We start from the raw sequence: 22,658 nt of genomic DNA on the forward strand, positions 1-22,658 counted from the left end.
AAAGAAACACCCAAGTCACCAGTGACAAACAGTGCCCTTCACATCAAAGGGCAATGCTGTGTGATCAGACAGTGAAGGGGAGGGCAGGGATTAAATCAAAATAGAGTTGGAGGGAGAAATAATGAACTCACTTCCTGCATGCCCACCTCTCCCTGAACAGCTCAAGGGTGTTGCTGGACACCGCATGCTCCTTCTCCAGAGATACCTGGGTGACATTCCTGTTCTTTTTTTTCTTCTTTTTCTTTTTTCTTTTTTTCTTTCTTTTTTTTTGCGCATGCAGGTGTGAGACACAGTGAAAGACACAAGTGCACGAATCTTTATTCAATTTCCACCACCAGGAAGATAGGAAAACACTCGAGTGGCCAGTGACAAGCACAGCCCTTCACATCAAAGGGCAATGCTGTGTGATCAAAACAGTGAAGGGGAGGGTAGGGACTAAATCAAAATAGAGTTGGAGGGGGAAATAATGCACTCCACTCCCTGTGGCGCCCACCTCTCCCTGAACAACTCCAGGGTGTCGGTGGACACCGCGTGCTCCTTCTCCAAGGATACCCAGGCCCTAATGTAACCACGGAGACATTCCTGTTCTTATCTGTCAGCCAGAGCTCCCTGATTGGACCAGATTAACAGCCCAAATCAGGGAACTCGTATTCTATGAGGTGCACTTGGCTTGCTTTGTAACAATCGTTACAATCGTTTAACAAAGTTTTGTTTCAGTTGTTTGGTCAATGAAATATTAGATTCTGCATTATACAACCTAAATAACTTTATTGCTTTGTTGTTGGACTCTGCAGTATTCTGGTCTGTTCAGAGAAATTACGCTAACTTACAAGAACAATGTGATTCATAAGAGACTATTTTTAATTTTCTGCATAAGGCAACATGGCAATGCAATGGTGTGGGTCTGCGATCTAGTATATGGCAAGTTTTTGATCTCTCAGTGCAGGCCACAAGCAGAGGATAGCTACTTCCCCAGGGGGATCACTAGAGCTGTGCACACCTGCAATTTTTTTAAAAACATGAATTTGTACTGTTCAGATTAGTCTTAGATTTCATTTACCGTGACTTAACAATTGCAATTTTCATCCTGTAACGTTTTAATTGAACATTATTGCCCTTCTGAAAAGGTCTGCTTGAATATGTGCTTGGATTTTGGATCGTATGATCAATTAGTACTGGCCTATTGGTTGTAACTTTTAAAAATACATGATCATTTTATAATGGACCAGATCCATTCACCAAAGCTACAGAAATGTACAATTTCAGATATAGATATAGGTTGATGCCAATACTCAGCAGATCGGGAGAGAAACAATAGATTTTCACCTTCCTCAGTGACAGGTACTTGCTGGTTCATTTCTCAAGGCAATTCCCTGACCAATCAGACCCAATATAAATATTACCTGATCAAACTACTGAAGGATGTATCGCACACCTTCACAGCAGGTGGGACCTGAACCCAGATCTCACAGCTCAGAGATAGGAAGTCTATCACTGCACCACAGCTTTGGTTTAAAGTTTAAACATATCGTGGCAGTTAATTATCATTCATTATGAATGGATATAATCTCCATGACAGTCCCTGAACCAATCAGAATCTACTTGCCAACCAATTAGCAATGTTGTCTCATTTTTTTTTCTCTCAATGAATTAGTATTCTAGTGAATTGTCCTGATGAGTATAAGATGAAAATCTTTGCCAAAATGTATTGTTTCTCTATAAGAAAGTAAATCAACACCGAATGCTGTTAATTTAAAGTAGGATGTACATCAAATGTAGGATGTTTCTCATCTCTAAGGTGCAGGTGGTGAACACTCTAAATTATAGCCCCAGTTTCCTTCTAGTTTTATTGTATTCACTAAAATGAAGTGCAATTTTCCATTGCCAAATAACTAGAGCTATGGGTTACATTGGATTAGAAAAATGCAGCTTCAATTTGACACCCAAAATATGGCACCTCATACAAGGCAATTGGAAGTGTTTAACTACTTTCAGTGTTTAACTTTAGGTGTGGAACTTAAACTGTCAGTGTGGATTATGTAATAATTTGAAAAAAATAATTCATGAGATTTGGTATCACTAATTGGGCCAAAATATTACCCAACCAGCAATGCCCAAATCCAATGAATGAATATAAAAATTGACTACATCTTCTATGTTAACACTTAAGTTCTGTACTAAGAGTGTGTTGCATTGTTGAGGTGCCATTGTTTGGACGAGATATCAAGTTATATCTTCATTTGTCTAATCCTATGAAACTCATAGCATTAGCTTAAGAGAAGGGAATTATTCTAGCACACCAGCTAATATTTTTCCACACTCAAATGAAAATATGATGGCTGGTTATTCCTGTTTGAGGGACTCTGTTGTGAGCAAAATGGTGTTTATGCAATAGTTATGCAAATATTTAATTAATTGCATCTGAAATGCTTTCAAATGTTTGAGTGGTATGATGATGCAACGTACAATTGCATTCCTTCCTTCAGTGAGGACAGAATGAAACAAATGTCAGTAACCCCAGTGTCCTGGTACTTTCGGAGACTACACATCTCTGTGAAAGTTGCTTTCTTTTCTCCCAAAGTAGTTGGTGCTTTCACAAAAGCCGATAAGTTTATTTGTATTGCAGGTGGTGAACACTCTAAATTATAACCCTAATTTCCTTCTAGTATTATTGTATTCAGTAAAATGAAGTGCAATTTTCCATTGCCAAATAACTAGAGCTATGGGTTACATTGGATTAAAAAAATGCAGCTTTAATATGACACTCAAAATAAGGCACCTCATACAAGGCAATTGGAAGTGTTTATCTAGGTTTGAGATGATAGGCTTGTTAAAGAATGACTGACCTGCTTACTCCTGTCCCTGAAGTTAGTGACTATAATCAGGATGCATTCTACATTGGGTAGTACAGTATTGAGCACAGAATATTCATTTTCTGTGATCTTAAAGCTCTTGTTTATTGGACTCCTGCTGTTGCCATTTCTTCTTTTTGAAAGTATGAGGCATTAATGTACTTTGTGGCACTCATGCTATCAGATTTATGAAAAGCTGCACCTTTCTCTGTGCTGCTACTTGCTCTGCTCAGCAGTAGAACTTTGCCATTTCCCTTTCGTACTTGAATGCCTTCCTTAAGTAGGAAAATTAGTATATAGGATTAAAGTAATTTTTCATTTCCACTTTAATGACTACAAATGAATAATTAATGAACAATAAAAGCTTTCAAATTAAGTACTTTAGCGTTTGTTCAAAAATCTCAGGACTTTTTTTTTAAAAATGAGCACAAATGCATGCTTGCTTACCTGAGGCCAAATCACAATTTTTCTCCCAAATTCACAGTTGACACATGCTATAACTAATACAAAAACCTTTCTTTTTAAAGAAAGAGTTGACCATTAGTCTATTCAGTATTAATACCAGCAATTAGTAAAATTAATTGAGACAATAGCATGAATCATGGGAAAGAGTGTGATCTTTGCACTGTGACATGAAGCAGATGAAAATGATTTGAATAGATCCCACTGTGCACCTAAACAATCCAATAAATTGCATAAATTAATGAAGTTGGGGAGGAGAAAAGATTAATTGAATTACAGCTAACTTAGAAACATAGAAAATAAGGGCAGGAGTTGGCCATGCGACCCATCTACTCAATATCATCAGGCTCACCATTCAACATGATCATGGCTAATCCTCCATCTCAATCCAATAGCTTCATACTACTTGCCATCTTCTGTGAATCAATCTATTTATTTCTTAAATATAATCGATGATGGTCTCCACAGCCTTCTTCAGTTCTGTTCGAAGAAGAGAAATACTAGACTCAAAACATTAATTCTGTTTCTCTCTATGCAGACCTGTTGAATTCCTCCAGCATTCTCGGTGTTTATCAAAGCAATTGTTAATTGTTTTGCCAATGCTGTGATCTCTATTATCAATCTTCTGTTTCAGACTGTAAGGGAGCTATATTTATCTGCGTTAATCTTTTTCTATTTACGCACTTATGGAAGCTTGTATGGTATGCTTTATGATCCTTGTAAGGTTATTCATATTCTATTTGTTCCATCTTAATTAACCTCTTGGTCCTCTTTTGCTCAATTCAAAATTACTACCAATCCTCAGGCATTCTATATTTTCCAGCAAATTTATACAATTTCCTTTTAGAGCCAAACCATCCTTAATTTCTTTTGTTGGCCATAATTAGGCCACTTTTCCATTTGTGCTCCTTTGCCTGAAAGGAATATAAACGGCTGCAATGCATGCATTTGTTTCTTATACATTAATCTTACCTGTCCACTCTTATGATTTTTAATGCAGTCGCCCAGTCTGGTACAGGCAACTCTCACCTTATACCTTTGTAAACTTTGTTTCATTTCAGATTGGATTGCTTCACGTTCTCTCCCAATAAAGAATCATATTAGATTATGATCACTTTTTCTTATTGTGTTTGCCTTATGATCTTCCTCTCCTCTGTTAAATTATTTACATTTGATCATTAGATTTGGAATGCATGAAGATTGCTGTTTGATTTACATTTCACGTTCATTAAAATGTACCAACAGAAATGCAAGTATTGGTGTTGCCATTTAATTTATTCATAGTAAGAGGAAAGCAGAGAAACTGGTTCTCCATTTCTCAATTCAGGGTGGAAGGAAGGGAGATTGATCCTGATTCAAACATCAGAGAGAGAGGAGTTCAGTTCTGGTGGAATTGCAAAGTGCAGTTAGTGCACATTGAACATCAGTAAATACATGGCAGACCTATTTGCTTAAATTCAGAATGTTAGTGTGCAACATACATTGTATCTTACTGTACACAATACTACAGAGAGATGCCTGTTATCCAGAAATTAAAAAGTGACGACCCTGAAAGTGGCTGATTCAGGGCAAGTCAGAATCCCTATAGTCTTCTTCTCATCAATGAACCACTTATGATGATGTGCCCAAAATAACATCTGGATAAACCCAAAATAAATAGTCAAACGGTTTATCTTTTCAGCAGAGTCTTACGATTGTGAATGCCGGGTTTGACAAGTTTGATGACTTTGTTGCAGTGCTGTTGTTCTTTGCAATGCCAGTCAAAAACATTGAATCAACAGTGAGTGAGTGTTGTTGTTGGAAAGTCTGTGTGGAGTACACACATGTGTTACAGAAACAATACATAGTATGAAAGGCGATAGGATCCACTTTAGCATCATCTTCTGTTTTGAATTGATGATCTCAACCGCACGGTACACGTTCACTATAGTCTGGGCCTTTCCAGACCAAGTAGGAGTAAATTATTGTTGTAAACTGAAAATGAGAAAGAGAATCATAAACTAGGCTGCTATCCTTAGCTTGTAAGAGCTAATATTGTCAAACTAATGGAAGACTAGCATCAACATTTGGATACAGTGGTATAGTGATAATGTCACTGAAGGGGTTCCCTTTTTACAGATGTGAAATTTGAAATCAGTAACTGTCTGAAATTAAAAGCTAGCCCAGTGACAATCATTGTCAATTGTTTTAAAAACCTATGTGATTCATTGATGTTCTTTAGGGAAGGAAATATGCCATCCTTACCTAGACAAGCTTACAGTTGACACCAGATCCAAAGCAATATGGTTGACTTTTAAAATCACTGAAAAAGTCCTAACAAGACACTCACTTTTCTCAAACAGCTACTAAGCCTAAAGATAGCAATGAAACCAGGCAGACCACCTTGTATCAACCAAGGTTCCTGGAGGAATGATGGCAAACACAGCTCTGTCATAAATCTAAAATTCTCCTTAGCAGTAACTGAGGGCTTGTGTCAAAATTTGGAGAGCTGTTCCAAAGACTAGTTTTTGCCATTTTCAGAAAATTCTGTTCTGACAGACTGTGTCCCAGACACCCATTATCACTATGCCTGTATATCCTTTATCCTACCAGGACTACATGTCTACAGTTAGGAAGGAATTGCCATGGAATTTCACTTCAGACTCTGTGAAACCTCAAAGAATAGGTCAAAAATAAGCAAGAAAGCCTCCACCTGGTCTAGTATCCATCTTCTCCCTTTGGCAGATAAATCAGTCATATTTTGTGTTGAGTGCCACTCAGAGGAAACACAGAAGGTGTCAAGGGCACAGAGTATACCCTGGAAGGGACTCTTCAGTATTCATCACCAAGACTGGCACCACTGCTCAAACTAGCCAAGACGTAAAGGACATAGTTGCTAGACTGAGTCTGTGGCAGTTGGTCAGGGAACCAACAGGAGGAAATAACGTACTTGACCTCATCCTCACCAATCTGCCTGCTGCAGATGTATCTGTCCATTACACTATCAGTAGGAGAGACCATCACACAGTCACTGTGATGACAAAATCTTATTCTTCACATTGAGGATATCCTTCATTATGATTTATGGCAATACCACCATGCTAAACAGAGGAGTTTTGAAAATAATGAAACAACTCAAAACTGGCATCCATGAGACTCTGTGGGCCATCAACACCAGCAGAATTGTATTCAGCCACAATCTGTATGGATGACGCAACATATTCCCCACTCTACTATTACCATCAGGCCAAGGGTCAATCTGGTTCAATAATGAGTGCAAGGAGCTATGGGCATTCCCATAAATCACAAGTCAAACTGGTGTCGTTACAACACAGGAGTACTCACAAGTTAAATAGCAGAAGCAGCTTGTAATAGACAAGGCTATCTGAGCCCACAAATAACAGATAGGATCTAAGCTCTGTAGTCTTGCCAGATACAACTATGAATGGTGGTGTCCAATTAGCCATTTAACAGGATGTAGAGATTCCTCAGAAATTTGTATTTTGAACAATGGAGATGGATGCCCAGCACATCACTGAAAAGGACAAGGTTGAAATATTTACATTCATCTTCACCCAGAAGTGCTGAGTGGATGATCCATCTCGGTGTCCTCCTGATAATTCAAGTGTCACAGATTGGAGCTGTTAACCAATTGGATTCAGTCTACATGATATCAAGAAATGGCTGAAGTGACAGTATATTGGCTATTTGTTCTGACAATGTTTCATTGATAGTACGAAAGATATGTATTCCAGAACTAACCATACCTTTAGCCAAGCTGCTCCAGTACAGCTCTAATACAGGCATCCGCCTGGCAATGTGGAAAATTGCCCAGCTCTGTCCTATCCACAAAAAAAGCAAGGCAAATCCAAATCTGCCAGTTACTGATCATGAGCAAATTGATGGAAGGGGTCATCCACAGTGCTACCAAGCAGCACTTGCAAAGGAATAACACGTTCACACACATTCAGTTTGGATTCCACCAGGATCACTTGGCTCTTGAACTCGTTACCAGTTTTGGTACAGACTTAAACAAGAGGGCTGAACTCCTGGGGTGAAGGGAGTGTGCTCTTGACATTAAAGCAGCACATGTATGACATGAAGGAATTCTAACAAAATTGGAGTCTGGACTTCTCTGGACTTCTCACAAAACCTCCTGATTTGGAGCTATATTACTATTCTTTAATCGTTACTAGTTCACTACGCTGGAGCTCTCTCCCTAACTGCATTATAAGTGTTCCTAGAAACCAAGGACTGCAACAGCTCAAGAAAGCCAATCATCATCAGTTTCTCCAGGACAATTAGAGGTGAACAATAAATGCTGGAGCTGCCAGCAATGACCACACCCCATAAATGAATAAAAATAAGTCGATCGCTTGCTTTACTAGCTGCATGTATTGGCTACACTGTGGAGATGACAAAGCTAAATAATGAGAGGTGACTAAATCGTACACCTCTGTGGAGTATAACATTTTGTGACTTTTTAATATAAGCAGTCCACGCACAATACAGCTAAGGCATGAGAACACATTCAACTTACAACACTAGTCTAGGGATTAGACCTATCAGAAATGCAGAGGTGAGTGAAAATAGTGATACAATTATTATATGATACTTGCATCATCCTTGGATTCTCCTGTACGAATTCAGTGCAGCAAAGCTCACTTTATTGCAAAATGTATTGTTATGGATCAGACCAAACCTCATCAAAATATATTAAGAAGATAGCCGAGATACTAACATTTTCTTATTTTAAAGGTAAGTGTATGGTGTTGTGTTCCAGATGCAATTCGAATGGTCAAACTACTTGACTTTAAGTAAAACACACTTAATTTTACACAGATAAAAATCATGCAACTTTGCCTGCCCAAGTCCAACATTGACAGCTCCAAATTAATTTTGCATAGCAGTTAAAATACCAACAAAATAAAACTAAAAACAATGGCTTAACTGTAACTCTTATTAAAATACTTAATTAACCATTCCAATATAGTAACATCTTATAAACACACCCTTGGTGAAGGTAAATTCGGTAAAACAGATTGTCTCACATGCAATTCTAGCAGCAGGATAAGAATATCAGTTTTTAGCTGTAACAGAGGGAGGAATAAGAGCATCCACATCCAGCTTCAAGACCCCAGATCCAAGCTAAAATTAAAAACTCTAGTTTTGTGGGAGCTTAATTCCACCCATTCAGGCAGCTTCTATTGTTCCAACTTTAGAAAGAAAGGCCTCATTGTTTAGGAATTTTGAGCAGATTTCTCAGCACCTGTGTCTCAACCTTGCTTCATGAAAACAACCAGGACAAAATACACCTCTTAAAGCCATAGTAACATCACAATATAATTGCACCTCCTTAGATGTGCAAATTATGGAAGAAGAGACAATGCTGATCTAGGAGTTTGCTTTTTTGGATTTGCCTCTTATGCCCTCTTACATCTCAAATCTAGAACACAGGAGAAGCAGTTTGCTTTCCATAGTTTAAATCTATTCAAATGAAACACATTATTTGCTCATACTGTCAAATACATTAGCTGTAAATTGATTGATCTCAGGATAAAACAAGCGGTTCTTGTTAAGTGGCTTCTACTTTGGAATCAAAATGCATTTGCATAGCGATAATAACTTTACAGTGACATTTTTCATATCAGTGTGCAAAGTGTATCTTTTCCACTATGTAGAAAACATGTCAACAAAAAGACAGCTGAAACATTCATTCTTGACATTCACTAATCCAAGCTGAAGTAACCAGCCTCATCTCATATACAGATAATAGGTTTATGATTTGAAATGGGACAGAAGGCCTGTGATGCATAAACTGGTCTCTATCATATGAAGTTCTAAACTGATATTTATACGTTGAGTGCTCAGTGCCAGCTGTATTCTAAAAGCCATGTGATACAGAGAACAATATGTTAAAATCCCCCACTGGCCTGTGCATAAGCAGAAATAATGGTTTGTCCATAATGTTGTTTTCTTATGCACTAAGCAATGAAAGTGGAGGATTAAAGCCCTCAAGCTTGAAAGGAAGACTTGCATTTATAAATTACTTTGTTATGACTGTGAAGGAGAACCTCAATGTTTAACACACTTTATTTCAAAATGCAACAACTGATCAAATGCCACAGTCAATTTCTACACTAAAGGATTGTCACAATTAAATGAGAGAGGGGATGCAGAAAAAAAACTTCATAGAATGTTGAGAATGTGCAACTTGGTACTACAAAAGATTGAGACAACTGTAATAGAAGCATTCAAAGAGAAGCTAGAGAAACACTAAGGGTGGAATCTTGCTAGCCCCTGAATGACAAAGGTAATTGGCAAGACAGTTGGGAAAATAACATGAGATCAGCAGTGAACAGATTATTGATGTTGAGAGCAAAAAGTCGGATTCTCCAAGTGCTATATCCTTCATTAGAATGCTGCTGCCAGGACACTACGCATAGGCACCCAACTCATGGACTCAATACTGAGTATACTGGACCTAGGTCTCTCGGCTTGTGCTGCCACCTTTTTCATGGAGGTAACCAGATGTTTGCATGCTAGAGGCAGTATGCTTCAGAAAGCAATAGAGGAGTCCTCCAACTTTTGAGTCAGTTCATTCTGTGTCTCTGACAACCCTGCCTGCTGCTCCTGTGTCTGCAGGAGACAAAAGAGGGAATGCATTGCGAGAAAGGGGTAGAGTTGGCATGCTAAAAGTATACTCATAATAGCAGTAATAGGAGAGCAGCACAGCATTTTGCAATGATTCCTACTTCGTTGCCAGGATATGGACGATTGAGCATCACCAGATGGGCAGTTATGGTCCACACTGGCCAAAACGATGTAGAGTGTCAGGAGCCAATGGCTGGGCACCCCATCACTTGACATGCTTCTTCATTCTATTGTTGTCCATTGTCTCCTGAAATAAGGGAAGGATTGCATGAAATGAAAATTTAAGGCACAGCTTTAAGTGCTGGTGCAGGTGGAGGAGGTGTCGTGAGTGAGTGAGTGGCTAGGTAGCACGGAGGCCATGCAGGGTAGTAATGTAGAGGTAATGGATGGGCAGGAGTGAATGACGGAAGATGTTGCTTGCAATACTGAGAGTGGTAGAATATGAGACTTGATGGAAGGTGGGAGCAGTAGTAGAGACAAAATGAGTGTAAGGTAACAAGGAGAAGATGGTGGCATATATTTTCATAGAACTGAGATGATCATTGATGTTCTTCCTGTATTGCTGAGTGTCCTCTGGACCATGGAAACAGCACTGACTGACTGTCAACCCCAGACCAGGCTGGGAGCATGTCATGGTGTGGTATCCTCTGCCCAGTTCTGAGGGAAAAAGATGGCCCTCCTCTACACCATCCCATCCACAAGGGCTTTGGCAGAAAAGCCAGGTGCCAATTTCTATTTGCCTTGTATCTCTGGGGCAATTGTCACAAACTGTGCAGGACATTTCTGGACTGACAGTGCTGAACTTAGTGCATTGCTGTGTTTTAAATATAGCGCTAGGAATTCCAGGACAGTGTCCTTGGTGTGGGGGAAGGTATGATGAGCAGGCTGCCAAACAACATGGTACAGAGGCAATTAATATGTTTCAGAAAATGGTATGAGAATTCTCATTAGGCTTCATAGAGAGATATTCCTACATGAAACCCCCTCCAAACTTGACAGAGCTAATTTCTGGCAAAATTCAATCTGAGAAGGGAACAGAAGGAAATTCTGTTTGATGAAGAGAGCTGTGAGGAAGCATGTCGGCTAGAAGCATTGATATTGAATTAGGGGGACAGTGGGCTACTTCATGATGTAATTCGATATCAGGTGCCACCAACAACAGTTTAGATGACTGACAAATTATTTTGTATTGCTGGTGTTTGAAGAATAAATATTGGCCAGAATAGTAAAAGGATTGCCTGCATTCTTTTAGTTAATGCTGTTGGATGTTTTCTTTGCTCCTGAGAAAACTGACACAGCCTTAGTTTAGTGTCACAACAAAAGAATTGTGCCTCTGACATTTTGGTAATCTCTCAGCACTGCATTGATAAACTTCAGTGTCATTATGGTTACATCCTCAAGTCTTGAGGTGCTGTTTGAACCCATTTCTTCTGATTTAAAGAAGTAGCTGCTATTAAGTGAACACAGCTGAAAAGAATGAAGGATAAAATTAATGCCGAGTTTCTGTAAACTGATTGAATTTACTGGTCAGAATATCACAATGTATTTGAGCATCCTTGGGAAGGTAAATTCAGTCAGATTACTGTTCAGATGAGAATAGAATTGGCTTTGACTATGATCTCAAACAGCTTATCAGTACTCATTTTGAAGGTTTCCATTTCGCTATGTTGTGGAATTGGTCATTATTCTGTTAACACTCTAATTCCATGACATCAGAAAACTGGTTTCAGGGCACAGGAAGAGATGTGGTGAACTGAATGGGGAGTTAAGTCCATTTATGCTTTAAAAGTCTGAAGGTTATGATGGTTCCCTCTGTTTATATTTTGTATCTTGGTTCAGGATGTTTTGCTGGAAGATGCTATATCTTTTCACAAAATGTGATGGACAGGATCCATTCTAGTCCATCCAACTCACAACATGAAATCAGACATATAAGCTCCAGGAAAGGTCAGAGGTCAGTTGAAAGCCTTGATTGTAACAAAGGGGAAAATGAGACATCAAAGAAAAAATGTATAGTGGGAAGAAAGAGTTAATGTTTCAAGTTCAGTGTATCTTCAGTTTTGGTGAGGTTTAAATGAAAGTAAATGTTTTACACAGAAAGGAAACTTGGAATTTTGGTGAAAGTTTTAACAACTTTACCTGTTTTCAGTTGTATGGATAGTGGAATGTCTTACCTGCCCATGGGAAGGTGACAAATGAAAAATTAGTGAAATGCACACAAAAATGAGACGAGATGGTACTGGGAGAAATATACCCGAATTCAATGTATGATGCATTTCAGTGGAGCTGTGACATCTTGGCCCACCATATTTTCAGTTGGACAATTGTCGCTTTAACTGCATCACACCTACAAATTGTGGTCTCTTTCAAATAAATCCCATCTCCTAACAAGTGTACCTAGTACTGAAAACTCACAAGAAGCTTAGTAAAGTTTAACTCAAAATGTATTTAAACAAAGGAAAACATCTTTTTCATTGTAAATGAAATTTGAAACTGTATGATAACTAGCAGTTAGGTATTGCACTTGCAATGCTACAGTTCAAGTAATAATATATTTTTAAAATCAACTACACAGAGACATTTATGAATTGTATTATAGTTGTTTGTTTGTACCTTCCTTTTGGAAATGGTTAATAGAAGGACCATTGTAATAGATTCTGAGTAAAAATGAATCCACAGTCAATTCATGGCATAGGTACTAAATAACACAAACAACACATTTTCGTTTCTGACCCTCAATTTTCGACAATCTGTTCTGTTGTGGGGCATTGCAACTGCTTCCCCGGATGAGTGACAGAATGAAGCAGCCACAGTTTATGCATCTCATCCACGTCCTGAGAGGAAAGTGAATGGAATTGCAATGTCAAGTTTAGCTGCAATGTCCTTGCATTCTAATAGCTTCATAGCATCCGCTGCTTATACTTGAATGTGAAGAACTCACAGCTGGGTGAAGTAATAGAGAGGTGCTGGTACTCATGTGAATACATGCACAAAATGTGCACATATTTGTTGGTGTTTCATCTATGTACTGTCCTGGGATTAAAATAACATGTTTTCACAATTTGATTTCTCTCACAAACAATTACCCCACTGTTGCAAGTGTCAGATAGCTTGCTCACCTTACAGCATTGTGAGTACAAGCTTACAGTGACAGCTTATAGGATGTGGTGTCTGATGAAATTTTACAGAGTGAAGCAGTTCACTGAAAGGAACAAACAGGTGAGTTAGTTAATATCAAATAGTTAAGTTCAAAAATGAAACAGATGATGAGTGTTATTCTTAACATCAGTATATATAACAAAGGATTCTTGAGGTTCATGGTAGTGTTATGAACATGTGGGTGTACTTCAAGAGAGTTAAATGCTAGTAGCGACATCACCAAGTATTCTCAATAAGATACAATGTAACATGTGCTCCAGCTACTGGGGGAGGTAGGGTGGCTGGTTGCCTGGAAATGACAAAACAGATTCAAATTAGGCCAATCAGTTAAAATTATACCCTGAAAATAATACCAAACTCTAATCCAGTTTGAATTTAGTGTATTGACAATCTTAAAAGCCAATGACACAATCTGATGCTTTAAGGGTATAGGACCAGGAAAAATTGAACAGTTGAGAGGAGAACTGCTAAGTTGCCAGCATGTCAAGACGGTTTGAAAATAGCTCTCTTAAAGGTACCTTTATTGACCAGTAACCTGTGAAGCAGAATCCCTAAGAAGAAGAAAAGAAGACAGGAATACAGAGAAACCTGAAAGCTGCCTGATTTTGAGATCAGAAGTTTTGTTGTGTAAATCTTAATCAAGGCTTTTATCAGACTAGTATTCCAGAAGAGGAAGTTAAAAAAATAGTTTGGAAGAAGGACTTGTAAATAGTTGTTAGTTAATTATTCTCTGTTATACTTTAAGAAGTAAAAATGGTAATTTTTACTTTAAGTAGTGCATAACCTGTTGAATTTTCACAGATTACTGCATGGGATAAATCTTTTCTGAGCTGCTGATTTAAATTAAGCAGAAGTGTTTACCCTGTGTCTTAACAGTTTGGGGGCTCAGGTCTGCGATTTGAACTGTTTTAGACAGATTTGAATAGACTTAGGAATACAAAAATTTCCTAGCAGATTTAAACATTTGCCGGTTAGTATCCTAGATCTTTAAATAAAATGTAGGTGAGGCAATTTGTTTACTTTCAGTGACTTGTGGTTGAGTAAATTAGAAGTGAGAGAAATAGCTCTTAAAATTGCTAAAGACATTAGTCAGCAAAGTCAAGTTAACAGGATAGAGATTAAAAGAGAAGGTCGTGATATAAATAAATATGCCAAAACTCTGCCATATTTTGATAAGAAAGATGTTGAAGCCTTCTTTATTTAATTTGAAAAATTGGCCAGGCAGATGGCATGGTCTAGGGATCTATGGGTAATGCTAATTCAGACTAAACTGGTAGGCAGAGGTAGTAAGGTATTTGCTGCACTGCTAGATGAAAATTCACGACATTATATAGAGGTTAAACAGGCTATTTTAAGTGCTTATGAATTGGTACCAGAAGCATATAGACAGCGGTTCAGAAACACAAAGAAGGAACCAGGTCAGACTTATGTTGAGTTCAAACGATTTAAACATAGTCATTTTGATCGATGGGTATGTGCTTTGCAAATAGATAAGACTTGTGAGGTGCTAAGAGAGATTAATCTGCTGGAGGAGTTTAAAAATTCACTTCCAAAGATGGTAAGAATTCACATGGAGGAACAGAAAGTTCAGGAAGTGAGAAGGGCTGCAAAATTAGCAGATGAGTGCATGTTGGTGCATAAGACAAACTTCTGGCCAGAACTTTGTCCTTTGAAGGATGCAAGTTAGGAGAAGGGGAAATCCTTCATGACTAAACCAAGAGTAGAGAGCACTAATAAGAGTTTACCGTCGGATAAAATAGAAGCCCAAGAGGGTAGACAGGAGGTGAAAGACCTCACGTGTTTTCACTGTAATGGAGTGGGACACAGAAAATTGCAGTGCTGGTGGTTTCAGAAGAGCACTGGGAAAAGATGTATTCACTGTCAGATGGTGGGACACGTAGAGTCACTGCACTGGTCATTTAAGAAAGGCCCAGTGGGAAAAGATGTGGGAAAAGAAGCTAAGCCAGTGGCATTAGTGAAGGTAATAAAGGAGACCTCAAGATGAGCTGAGGAGCTACAGGAGAGTGCACAGCCTAGATAAGGGCTGGGTATGGAGTTAGTACCTGATCTCTACAAAACATTCCCCTCTGCAGGTAAGGTTTACTCAAACAGAACAGGGGGAGAATGACAAAAAGTTATAATTTTGAGAGGTACAGGTTCTAACCAGTTGCAGATAGTAAGAGATATGCACTCTTTCTGATCTGTTACCGGAGAGTGTGGTAATTTGTGTATTAGATGGACAGAAATTTAGCATTCCCCTATGTAAGCTCAGCATGGAGTGCCAACTCAAGACTAGGGACATTACAGTGGGAATGATTGACAGAGTGTCAGTTCCGGGAATTCAATTTGTTATTGGGAATGATTTAGCAGGATCCAAAGTGGGAGTGACACTCCTTGTTGAAGAGAAGCCCAAGGAAGACCAAGAAACTGAGAAGTTAAAACAGAAATATCCTGGTATTTTCCCAGATTCTGTGGTAATCAGATACCACTATCATAAGTCACAACATGAAGTAAAAAGTAAAGATGAAGGAGTTGAGGTTCAGTTAGCACATACCCCCGTTTGACGTAATAGTGCTGGAAAAACCTGAACAGGCAGATGTTCAGACAGAAGTGTTTAGTCCTGAAAGGCTAAGAGACTTGCAACAGCAAGACAAGACGATAAAAGATATATATGTGGATGTGTACTCCGAAAAGGAAGCAGAGAATATTCAAGAGGGTTATTATCTGAAAGATAGAATCCTAAGATGGAAATGGAGACCGTGACAGGTTAGTACAGAGGAGAAATGGACCAAAGTGCACCAGATTGTGTTCCGGTAGTGCATGAACTTCCTGTAGGAGGTCACCCAGGGGTGCAAAAGACTCAGACTAAGGTACAAAAATATCTTATTGACCTGGAATGCACAAGGATTGCTTAACTTTTGCCATATTTGTCACACATGTCAAATGGTAGGTAAGCCACAGGCAGTAATAATTCCAGCATTTTTGTTGCCAACTCCCACATTTGAAGAACCTTTCACACGAGTTATAACTGATTGTGTAGGTCCCGCCTGAGAACTAAAAGTGGAAACCAGTACTTGTTAACCATAACGGATGAGTCTACCAGATTTCCGAAGGCAGTTCCATTACAGAGTATTAAGGCAAAAAAGATGGTAAAGGAGTTAGTAGCTTTCTTCACAAGATATGGGCTACCCAGCAAGATTCAGTTGGACCAAGGGTCAAATTTTACTACTAGGCTATTTAAGGAGGTAATGGGTAACGTGGATTATTGGAAGGTCAACGCTGTTACAAAATTGGACATATCCAATTCCTAGATTGGAGGACTGTATCGAGAAAGTAGGACAAGCAAATTACATCACCATGTTGGACTTAATGTGTGGTTACTGGCAGGTACCTTTATCAGAAACAGTGAAGAAGATTTCTGTGTTTGTGACCCAAAATGGGCTATATCAGTTTAAAGTGACGCCCTTTGGAATGACAAATGCACCCACCACATTCCAAAGACTCATGAACAGAGTTGTAGCTGGATTAGCAAACTGTGTAGTCTATTTGGACGAAGTAGTTATCTTTATTAAGTCATGGAAAGATCACATGGTACAGTTGGTACTGGTCTTACAACATTTAATGTGTATGTCATGAACAATGTGTCAGAGATGTTTGTGCACATGAATCACAATTTGCTTATATTCTTAGAAAGCATTAAAGACAAGAATGTGAGACTATTTTGTTTGAGTCTTATGTTACAGACTTTTAATTTAAAAATCATACATGTTGTGAGTTGTAAAAATGTAATTGCAAATGCGTTATCATGAATTTAACTGATAGAGTTTAGATGAGATTTGTATTTATTTAATGTTATATATGTACAAGTATATGGGAAGAGGTTAAGGTGAACATAAGCTAAAGTTATCTGTATGTTAGGGTAGTGTTTTAAAAAAATAGAAGAAAAGAGGCTATCTTTTTATTATGATGGTTTACTTTTCCATAAGTGGGGAGTTGTTATCAAGATGTGGGTGTCCTGGACCTTTAAGTAGCAGTGACAGCACCAAGTGTTCTCAATAAGATACAATGTAACATGTGCTCCAGCTACTGGGGTAGCTAGGATGGCTAGTTGCCTGGAAATGATAAAACAAATTTGAATTAGGCCAATCAGTTTAAAATTATACTCTGAGAAAAATACCAAACTCCAATCCAGTTTGAATTTAGTATACTGATAATCTTAGAAGCAAATGACACAATCCGATACTTTGGAGGTATAAGACCAGGGAAAACCAAACAGTTGAGAGGAGAACTGCCAAGCTACCAGTGTATAAAGACAGTCTGAAAAATAGCTCTCTTAAAAGTACCTTTATCAATCAGTAAACTGTGAAATAGAATCCCCAAGAAAAAGAAAAGAAGACAAGAATATTAAGAAACTAAAAGCTGCCTGGTTTTGAGATTAGAAGTTTTATTTTATAAATCTTAGTTGGGCTTTATCAGACTAGTATTGTAGAAGAGGACATTAAAAAATAAGTTAGAGGAAAGACTTGTAAATAGTTGTTAGTTAAGTATTCTCTGTTATACTTTAAGAAATAAACTTGTTAATTTTTACTTTAAATAATGCTTGGCCTCAAATTTTCAGATTGTTGCACAGGATAAATCTTTTCTGTGTTGCTGTTTTAAATTAAGCAGGAGTGTTTACCCCATGTCGTAACAATAGTGTTCCTACCTCTGAGCCAGGAGGCCTGGGTTCAAGTCCCACCTGCTCCAGAAGTGTGTATTGGCATCTCTGAGCAGCTTGATTGGGAAATATCTGTATATGTAAAAAAGGGAGCAGCTGGGAGTGGGGGGAGAGCTCAATTTAGTAATTAATTCTCCATCCAAATGAACATCTGTTTTATATTCAAATTTACCCATATGTTTGTATCCAGTTAATATTATTAATCTGGTTTACTTGGATTTATTCATTTCTTTTTATAATAATTTCAGAAACATTTTTTCAATTCGATATAATTTGCAATAATGATGATGTATATTTTTTCTTTACAATAGAAAGGCTTTTGCATGATGGAAGTAAAGCCTCATCACTGCACAGAATGGTTGTCTTGTAAATTATGTTGCCCTAACATTTTATTTATCTTTGTAGAATATGATTTTAATAAAAACTTGTAAAGTTACACAGTTACTGTTTCATCCAGAAATGTACACCTGACAGAATTAGGTGTATTATAAACAAAAATATGTATTAACAATTCCCATACTTTCAGTTTCATTCGGTTTCTTTGATCCTACACTTGGTCAAGTGCTGTCATTGATGTCAGGAACAACCTTCATACCTGTAGAATTCAACAAACTTGACCGTGTTTGGACTGAAACTGCTATCTGCTGCTAACTGCTACTCATCTAGAACTGAGTATCACAGTATCCATAGAATCATAGAATCCTTACAGTGTGGAAACAGGCCATTCAGTCCATCAAGTCCACACTGATCTTCTGAAGAGCTTCCCACCCAACCCATCCCTCTACCCTCCAAAACCCTGCATTTCTCATGGCTAATCCACCAAGCCTACATATCCCTGGACACGATGTGAAGTTAGCATGGCCAATCCACCAAAACTGCACATCATTGGACTGTGGAAGAAAACCAGAGCACCCGGAGGAAACCCACGCAGGTACAGGGAGAATATGCAAACACCACACAGACTGCTGCCCAAGGGTGGGATTGAACCCAGGTCTATGAGGTGGCAGCAGTGCTAACCACTGAACCACCATGCCACCCTAGTAGTCCTAGTAAATTCCAAAAGGAGCATTAGTGATTAAGTTACTGATGAATAATTGCCGCTTGATAGCTTTGTCAATGACTTTGTTTACATCACTTTGCTAATGTCTGAAAGCAGGCTGTTGAGACAGGAATTGGTTTAGTTAGACCTGTCCTTCTTACTTGGATAATTTCACACTGTTGAGTAATGTTAGTTTTGAAGTTGTACTAAAACACCTTCAACAGAAGTGTAATTGTTCTGAAGTTACTACCACTACAATTAGTATGTTATTAGGTAAAAGTGAGGACTGCAGATGCAAGAAATCAGAGTCGAGATTAGAGTGGTGCTGGAAAAGCACAGCAGGTCTTTTCCAGCGCCACTCTAATCTTGACTCTAGTATGTTATTAGGCCCTGACTTTTGTTCTGTCCAGTGCAATGAATTCTTTCTTGATATCATGTAGGATGTGAGGACTGGCATGAGTAATGGTTGGGATTGCAAGAGGAGGTTGGGATGGGTTATCCACTCTTCACTTCTGCTTGAAGATAGGTTCTGAACGATGAGTAAATTAGGAAAATGACCTTCTTTTCTGATGCTGGAAGTCTGAAATAAAACCAGAAAGTGCTAGAGAATCTTAGCAGGTCTGGCAGCATCTACAGAGAGGGAAACAATCAATGTTTCGAATCCAGAATAACTCTTTATTGGAACTCAGTACTGAAGAGAAATGACACTGGACTTGGAATGTTTACTCTGCTTCTTTCATCACAGGTGACCTTCTTCAGTCGGGTTAATGCAATTGTTCTTGATGTTGTGCAGAAGAGCTTAACTATCAGTCCAATATTATACCTGATCTGAATGTACTTGATACCAAACTAAACGCATAGGTGAAATTAAATCCATTCCCACCATTGAATTCTTTCACCTGCCTGACAATCTTTCTAAAAGTTCTATCACCTTGCACATTGTCATGAATTTCTGATGGACAACTGTAGCTAGCCCTGAACCAAATTATTGTAAATTTCTAGCACAATGCAGTCTTGCAATTCTTGATGTGCTGCAAAAGTGAAGGGTCAAGTGTGTCTTCAAAAAAATCAATTAAAATTCACAGTTCCACGGATTCAGTTAAGCTGTATAGCGTATCTATTGGATTTCTAGCTGACTAAAGTCAATAGGGCAGTTTGTGACCATTTCACTTAGGAAATTGCAACAGTGTTTATTCGAGTTTAAAAGAAACCTGAATTCTTCTTGTTTAAATGGAGCTGATCACACTCTTCTCCCTGGCTGTTGCTTTACCTACGAGAAATTTGATACACATCGTTTTGATATAGCCATTGAGAGTTCTGTTTTATTACAGCTTCTTGGAGCATGGCTATCCAATTAGCAGTTTTATTTTAATGTATTGCTATATGCAAGGCAGAGAAACACCAGCTGGTATATAAGTGAAATGCTGAAATTAGGATCCACATCCTAAACCATGTAAAAAAACAGGTGTGGCAAACTGATACCAACTTAATTCATCTTTCCCTGAGTACCATCTCCATCCTTCTGTTGGGAAACCATTTCCACTAGAGGTCATACCTGAAAGCAGAATATCATTGTATGGAGAATGATCAGACCAAAAATATGACATGCTGTCAAAGCATATGGAAGACGAATACTTCAGTGAACTTTCTGATTCCCTTGTCTCCAGATCACCTGGAGATGATTTGTGTTGTGTTCATCTGACATTTTAGGAGCAATTAATTTCTGGATAGTTGAATGGACATTTTTTGTTTAAATTGCTTATTACAACTGAAACCATGGGGAGAAACTAAAGCTCATTTTTATAAACAATGCAGAATTATCACTTAATTAAAAGTAAGCTGCAGAATAACTTATCCACATGATCACAGTTTGTCTACAAAAGTCTTCACAGTTTTGCGGAAGGGACATTTCTGCATAAGAATTAAAAACTCAAGTTCATTTGATTTAAACCTAGGGTCAGGGTACAAGTCACTAACTTCCGTGTCGAGATTGCGAACATATGTTCACGGCTGAAGAATTAGATTGTTGGTGCAACTGAGGTTAGCCCAGCGAAGTGATTAGAAATGTCATACTACAGCATATTCAGATGCATTTGAAAGGCTTATTTAGCCAGTAAAACAAGCCTTCTTGTTATATAGCTTGAGGAGATGCTCTATCATTTGTCTTACTTTATCCCAAATGGGTTATGTTAACTTCAGTTTTTTTTTCAGAAGCAATAATCTAACAGTAGCTTCAGAAACAACATAACTCTTGTTAAACTCATTTTGGCTGTAATGAAAAACATGATAGACCAATTATCAGCCATCTTTGAAATAATAAACAGCAGTTTTCTTTAATCTAGCTATTTATTGTTCCACTTTATTCTTGGAAATAGCATGTTTTTCAAATTGCATTTCCTGCTATGACTTAAAACATAGCAGACATACAATACACAAGACTAGAATTGTAAGAAATTGCATGAAACCTTGAAGGAAACCATTTAGCTTATAGTGCATGTTCTGTTCTTTGACAGAGCTGTCCAATTAAGACCATTCTGTTTTTTTTTCCTTATTACCTTATCATTGCTGTAAAAATATTTCCTTTTGTATGTTATTATTGAAATTGTTCTTTTTCACCCTTTCAGGCATTCCGGATCATAACTCACTGCACTGAAGGAAAATCTAATTTTATTTTCTGTTGCAGGACATTGGTGAGGCCACTTTTGGAATGCTGCATACAAATCTGGTTGCCCTTTTATAGGAAGGATGTTGTCAAACTTGAGAGAGTGCAGAAAAGATTGACAAGGATGTTGCCATGTCAGGAGGTTTGAGCTATAGGGAGAGGTTGAATAGGAATGGGACTTTTCTTGCTGGAGCACTGGAGACTGAGGGGTGACCTGATAGAGATTTATAAAATCATGACAGTATGAGATGAGTATTCAAGGTATTTTTCTTAGAGTAGGGGAGGGCATTGGTTTAAGGTGAGAGGTGAAAGATCCAGAAGGGTAACTTTTTAATGCAGAGAGAGGGTATGTATATGAAATAAGCTGTCAAAGGATATGGTGGAGGAGGGTATAATTCCAACATTTAACAGGCATCTATATGGGTAAATGAATAGGATGGGTATAGAGGGAAATAGTCCAAATGCTATCAAATGGAGCTAAGTCAAACTGGGATGTCTGGCCATCGTGGATGAGTTGAACAGTACTGTGCATACTTTTAATAAAAACTTTAACATTTGGTACAACTCTGGAAATTGTGGGGCTCAACTTATGGTGTAACACCTCAGTTGGTTGTAACAAGGGGCAGTATGGCAGCTCAGTGGTTAGCACTGCTGTCTCACAATTACAGAGACCTAGATTTGCTTCCAGCCTTGGGTGACTGTCTGTGTGGAGTTTGCCTATTCTCCCCGTGTCTGTGGAGGTTTCCTCTGGATGCTCCAGTTTCCATCTATGGTCCAAAGATATGCAGACTAGATGGATTGGCCATGCTAAACTTGCTCCATGTGTCCAGGGATATGCAGGTTAGATGCGGGGTTACATTGAAAGTGGGGGCTGGGTCTGTGTGTGATGCTCTTCAGAGGGTGAGTGCAAACTCAATAGGCCTAATTACCTCTTTTCACACTGTATGGAATCCATGGTTATACAGGGGGTCCCCAAATTACAAATGTGCGACTTACAATTGTGTTCCCATACAGGGTTGTAATTTTAATGATCTGACAAATGAACATTTTCTGTACTTATAAGTGGCTCCTTTAAATTGTCCTGCATTGTGTTTCCAACTTGTGTACAAATGGACTTGCAACCCAAAGGCTATA

At 38.3% G+C, this 22,658-nt stretch overlaps 1 protein-coding gene across 1 annotated transcript in view; it reads left to right on the forward strand.

The window, feature by feature from the left end:
- Positions 1-22,658, forward strand: part of atp10b (ATPase phospholipid transporting 10B) — a 258,383-nt gene that overhangs the window by 107,773 nt on the left and 127,952 nt on the right.

The sequence above is a fragment of the Chiloscyllium punctatum genome, chromosome 20 (assembly GCF_047496795.1).
Source record: "Chiloscyllium punctatum isolate Juve2018m chromosome 20, sChiPun1.3, whole genome shotgun sequence".
NCBI lineage: Eukaryota > Metazoa > Chordata > Chondrichthyes > Orectolobiformes > Hemiscylliidae > Chiloscyllium > Chiloscyllium punctatum.